The sequence below is a fragment of the Rhinoraja longicauda genome, chromosome 34 (assembly GCF_053455715.1).
Source record: "Rhinoraja longicauda isolate Sanriku21f chromosome 34, sRhiLon1.1, whole genome shotgun sequence".
NCBI classification, from domain to species: Eukaryota; Metazoa; Chordata; class Chondrichthyes; order Rajiformes; family Arhynchobatidae; genus Rhinoraja; species Rhinoraja longicauda.
The window spans coordinates 19,322,660-19,329,383 of record NC_135986.1 but is presented as its reverse complement, the minus strand read 5'-3'; positions in this window follow the sequence as shown (position 1 = coordinate 19,329,383).

The following is a 6,724-nucleotide window of genomic DNA, read 5'->3' as shown; positions in this document are numbered from 1 at the left end:
CTTTTTTCTCCCCCTTCCCTTTCTCTACCCCCCCCCCCCCTTTCCCCCTCTATTCCTTTCTGTCTGCTGCAGTTGTACAGGGCATTGGTGAGACCGCACCTGGAGTATTGCGTACAGTTTTGGTCTCCTAATCTGAGGAAAGACATTCTTGCCATAGAGGGAGTACAGAGAAGGTTCACCAGATTGATTCCTGGGATGGCAGGACTTTCATATGAAGAAAGACTGGATAGACTCGGCTTGTACTCGCTGGAATTTAGAAGATTGAGGGGGGATCTTATAGAAACTTACAAAATTCTTAAGGGGTTGAACAGGCTAGATGCGGGAAGATTGTTCCCGATGTTGGGGAAGTCCAGAACAAGAGGTCACAGTTTAAGGATAAGGGGGAAGTCTTTTAGGACCGAGATGAGAAAGTTATTTTTCACACAGAGAGTGGTGAATCTGTGGAATTCTCTGCCACAGAAGGTAGTTGAGGCCAGTCCATTGGCTATATTTAAGAGGGAGTTAGATGTGGCCCTTGTGGCTAAAGGATCAGGAGGTATGGAGAGAAGGCAGGAACGGGATACTGAGTTGGATGATCAGCCATGATCATATTGAATGGCGGTGCAGGCTCGAAGGGCCGAATGGCCTACTCCTGCACCTATTTTCTATGTCTCTATCCCCTCCTCTCTCCCTCCATCCTTTCTCCCTCTTCCCCCTCTCTCTCCCACCTTCTCCCTTTCCTCTAACCCCTCCCTTTCCCTCTCTCTTGCTCTACCCCCCTCCATCCTCTTTTCCCTCCTAATTCCTGCAGTTCCCCATCAAGACTGTGTCAATAGAACAGTATTGCCGCACAAGAACAGGTACTTGAGCCTGCAATGTCTGTGCCCAAACAAGGAATTGCAGATGGGTGGTTTACACAAAATAACACATTCCAGATGCTGTTAATACACAATAGGGCACAAAGTGCTGGAGTAACTCAGCGGGTCAGGCAGCATCACCGGAGAACATGTATTGAAGGGTCCCAACCCTAAAACGTTACCTGTCCTATGTTCACCAGAGATACTGCTATGTTCTATGTACACCAGAAATCCTATGTTTACCACCTCACCTGTATCCATCTATCACTCTCCAGGCTTTGTCCTGCCTACTCTCTTCAGCTTTCTTTCATCCCCCCCCCCCGCCTTACTAACAGTCTGAAGAAGAGTCCCAACCCGAAACGTCACCTATCCATGCTCTCCAGAGATGCTGCCTGTCCCGCTGAGTTACTCCAGCACTCTGTGAAACGTCACCTATCCATGTTCTCCACAGATGCTGCCTGACCCGCTGAGTTACTCCAGCACTCTGTCAAACGTCACCTATCCATGTTCTCCACAGATGCTGCCTGACCTGCTGAATTACTCCAGCACTTTGTGCCCTATTGTGTATTAACCAGCATCTGGAATTCTTTGTTTCTAAGAACATAGCAAGCTCCTGTAAAAGCATAATCGAGACAAGATGATCTGTTTTAGTTGGAAAAACAGAATACAGCGTGGAACCAGGCCCTTCGGCCCACTGAGTCCGTGCCGAACAGCGACGCCCGCACTTTAAAAATACCCTACACAAACCAGGGACAATTTACATTTATACCAAGCGAATTAACCAGCAAACTGTACGTTTTTGGAATGTGGGAGGAAACCGAAGATCTCGGGGGGAAAAACCCACACAGGTCACAGGGAGAACGTACAAACTCCGTACAGACAGCACCCGTAGTTGGGATCGATCACAGGTCAACCGTGCTGTTGTCAGATAATGATAGACTATTCTGAAGAAAATTCTTCACTGCCCTGTTATTCCCCCATGAAATAGCACAGGGGTCTCCTTGAGAATGCAGATGTGGCCTCAGTTTCATGTCAGTGCAGAGAATTGGACTTCCAGTGAAACATCTTTACCCAGAGGGTGAACAAATGACTGGAACAGGAAGTGGTTGAGGCCCATAACGGAGATGAAGGAACACACGGGGACAGAATTAGAAGAACGTAGTTTGGGTGTTTGTGTAGAGACTCAGAAAGGTCAGCATTTCCTCAACAACTCTCACCAACGTTTACAGATGTGCCGTGGAAAGCATTTCATCTGGGTGCATTGCCGCACGGTTTGGGACCAGCTCAATCCGAGACTGCAAGAAATCGCAGAGAGTTGTGGACGCAGCCGAGACCGTCACACAAACCAACCTCCCTTCCATTGACTCCATCTACAGCCCACACTGCCTCGGCAAGGTGACCAGTATAATCAAGGACGAGGAAGCATGCAGGTGCAGCAGGCAGTGAAGAAATCCAATGGAATGTTGGCCTTCATAACAAGAGGAGTTGAGTATAGGAGCAAAGAGGTCCTTCTGCAGTTGTACAGGGCCCTAGTGAGACTGCACCTGGAGTACTGTGTGCAGTTTTGGTCTCCAAATTTGAGGAAGGATGTTCTTGCTATTGAGGGAGTGCAGCGTAGGTTAATTCCCGGAATGGCGGGACTATCATATGTTGAAAGACTGGAGCGACTAGGCTTGTATACACTGGAATTTAGAAGGATGAGAGGAGATCTTATCGAAACGTATAAGATTATTAAGGGTTGGACACGTTAGGGGCAAGAAACATGTTCCAATGTTGGGGGAGTCCAGAACAAGGGGCCACAGTTTAAGAATAAAGGGTAGGCCATTTAGAACTGAGATGAGGAAAAAACTTTTTCAGTCAGAGAGTTGTGAATCTGTGGAATTCTCTGCCTCAGAAGGCAGTGGAGGCAAATTCTCTGAATGCATTCAAGAGAGAGCTAGATAGAGCTCTTAAGGATAGCGGAGTCAGAGGGTACGGGGAGAAGGCTGGAACGGGGTACTGATTGCCATGATCACATTGAATGGTGGTGCTGGCTCGAAGGGCCGAATGGCCTCCTCCTGCACCTATTGTAAAAAGTTTTAAAAAAGGAGGAGTCTCACTTCGGTCACTCCCTCTTCTCCCTCTCCCATTAGTACACAACTGTGAAGACACGCACCTTCAGATTCAGGGACAGTTTCTCCTCAGCTGTTATCAGGCAACTGAACCATCCCATCACCAACTAATGAGCGGTCCTGACCTATCATTGAGGAGACCCTCGGATTATCTTTAATCGGACTTTATCTTGCACTAAATGTTATTCCCTTTCTCCTGTATCTGTACATTGGATGAATTGATTGTAATCACGTACAGTCTTTTGGTTGCGATAGACACAAAGTCTGGAGTAACTCAGTGAGTCAAGCAGAATCTACGGAAAAAAAGGATAAGTGACATTTCAAGTTGGGACCCTTCAGACTGAAGGGTCCTGACCCGAAACTTCACCTGTCCCTTTTCATTTTGTGTCTATCTTTGGTTTTTATTTATAATGAATGATCTCTTGCTCTCTTGCTATCCACTTTGCTGCTGTAACACTGTAAATTTCCCTGGTGTGGGACGAATAAAGGGATATATTATTATTATTTTAGATTTTTTTAGATTTAGAGATACAGCGCGGAAACAGGCCCTTCAGCCCACCGGGTCCACGCCGCCCAGCGATCCCCGCACACTAACACTATCCTACACCCTAGGGACAATTTTTACATTTGCCCAGCCAATTAACCTACATACCTGTACGTCTTTTGGAGTGTGGGAGGAAACTGAAGATCTCAGAGAAAACCCACGCAGGTCACGGGGAGAACGTACAAACTCCGTACAGACGGCGCCCGTAGTCAGGATCGAACCCGAGTCTCCGGCGCTGCATTCGCTGTAAGGCAGCAACTCGACCACCGCGCCACTGTCTGGACAGCACACATACATAAACGGCTTTTTCACTGTGCCTCCTTGCACCTGACGACAATAAACGAAACTAAATTGCGATATGGAGCAGCCGAGACCCTTCTTCAGACTGAGTCCAGAGAGTCTTTTACCCAGAGTAGGGGAATCGAGGACCTGAGGACATAGGTTCAAAGTGATGGGGAAAAGATTTAATAGGAACTTTTTTCACACAGAGGGTGGTGGGTGTATGGAACAAGCTGCCAGAGGAGGTAGTTGAGGCTGGGACTATTCCCATCGTATAAGAAACAGTTGGACAGGTACATGGATAGGACAGGTTTGGAGGGTTAGAGACCAAGTGCATGCAAGTGGGACTAGGGTAGCTGGGACATTGTTAACTGTATGTTTGTGTTGTTATTTGTGAGCGGAGCACCAAGGCACATTCCTTGTATATGCACATACTTGGCCAATAAACTTATTCATTCATTATTCATTCATTATTCATTCATTCATTCATTCACATTGTTGGCCGGGGTGGGCGAGTTGGGCCAATGGAGCTGTTTCCACGCTGTATCAATCTATGACTCCCCTTATCCTATCATTCCTCTGTGTCTCTCTCTCTCCCCTGACTCTCTGTCTGAAGAAGGGTCTCGACCCAAAACGTCACCCATTCCTTCAGACGCTGCCTGTCTCACTGAGTTACTCCAACATTTTGTGTCTTTCTTCGGTTTAAACCAGCATCTGCGGTTCCTTCCCACACATGGAGCAGTTGAATGGAAAATCTGCGCCGAACTCTCTGTAATTATAAGAAAATAACTGCAGATGCTGGCACAAATCGAAGGTATTTATTTCACAAAATGCTGGAGTAACTCAGCAGGTCAGGCAGCATCTCAGGAGAGAAGGAATGGGTGACGTTTCAAGTCTGAAGAAGGGTCTCAACCGAAACGTCACCTATTCCTTCTCTCCTGAGATGCTGCCTGACCTGCTGAGTTACTCCAGCATTTTGTGAAATAAATATCTTCTCTGTAATTATAAACTGGTTCCAGTTTGAAAATGGACGCCATTTGTGCTTCTGGGAAACGATCGCTCGAAGCAACTCCCAAGAGCAAATATTCCAAAGTTCAATCAAAATCAAATCATTTGGTCCGCTTCTCCACCTTATTCGGCAAGCGTTTATCTTGCCACACCTCAAAATGCCGAGCGGTGCTGTATCTGACATTGCATGTTTGTGTTTGCACAATTGCTCAACTTTACATTCTCGCTCGATTAGGGAAGGAAGCTCACAGAAAAGTTTTTTTGACTGGATGATTGAAATAGGATATGGTGGTTGTGTGCAACCGAGAGAAAGGCACATTTTTAGTCCCACTTCCAGCAAACATTATAACTTGTACTTACAAGGGCTTTTAATATGAGGGTTGGGATTAGATAGAAGTGGAAAGGAAATGCCGGCGATGTTTCTTGGTTTCCTCCTCGCCCAGAGCAGAAAATAAAATAACCGACGTGCCTCATTTGCAGGCACAAAGAATCTCGACAGATTAGTGGACGTAAAGAGCTGGAGTCTCTCAGCTGATCAGGCAGCATCTCTGGGTAACAGGACCTTTAGGGGAGAGACCCTTCTTCCGACTGACACGGGGGGGGGGGGGGGGGGGGGCAGAGAAGAAATCTGGAAGAGGGGAGAGGCAGGACCAAACGTGGCAGGTAACAGGCAGACACAAGCGAGGGGGTTTGTTCAGGCAAATGGATCGAACAAGAGCCAGAGATAAAAACAGGTGTGAGACGGGATTGGGTCCATTGTGAAGCCAGGGGGAAGAAAGTAGTGGTGGGGGGATATAGTGTGGAGGGAAAGGGGGGGGTGGGGGTGATAGTGGTGATTAGTTACAAAATTGATTGAAAGATACAGCATGGAAACACGCCCTTTGGCCTACTGAAGACAGACTCAAAATGCTGGAGTAACTCAGCGGGACAGGCAGCATCTCTGGAGAGAAGGAATGGGTGACGTTTATGGGTCGAGACCCTTCTTACAGACTCAACCGAAATGGGTTTCTGGTCTCGATCCGAAACGTCTCCCATTCCTTCTCTCCAGAGATGCTGCCTGTCCCGCTGAGTTACTCCAGCATTTCAAGTCAAGTCAAGTCATGTTTATTTGTTACATACATATACAAGATGTGCAGTGAAATGAAAGTGGCAACGCCTGCGGATTGTGCTAAACTACAAAACAGAATTGGAAAAAAAATTATAACAAAAAATAAATTAATACAGTAAATTAAATGAGTCCCTGGTGATATGAGAGTTAACAGTCCTGATGGCCTGTGGAAGAAACTCCGTCTCATCCTCTCTGTTTTCACAGTGTGACAGCGGAGGCGTTTGCCTGACCGTAGCATCTGGAACAGTCCGTTGCTGGGGTGGTAGGGGTCCCCTATATGTTGCTTGGTCTGGATCTGCACCTCCTGATGTATAGGCCCTGCAGGGGGGCGAGTGTAGTTCCCATGGTGCGTTCAGCCGAACGCACTACTCTCCGCAGAGCCTTCCTGTCCCGGGCAGAGCTGTTCCCAAACCAGATTGTGATGTTCCCGGACAAGATGCTTTCTACAGCCCCAGAGTAGAAGCACTGAAGCATTGTATCCATCTTCGATTTAAACCAGCATCTGCAGTTCTTTCCTACACACCTTTAGCCTACCGAGTCCACGCCTACCATTCAAACTAGTTCCATGTTATCCCACTTTCCCATTCACTCCCTAAGCACCAGGGACTATTTACAGAGGGCCCATTAACCGACAAACCTCACATATCTCTGGGACGTTGAGGAAACCGGAGCACCCGGAGGAAACCCACGCGGTCACAGAGAGAACGTGTCAACTCCACACGGACAGAGTGCACCCGAGGTCAGGATGGAACCGGGGTCTCTGGCACCGTGAGGAAGTGGGTCAACCAGCTGCACCACTGCAGACGCTGCAATCCTGAGCAAAACGCACAAAAGTGCG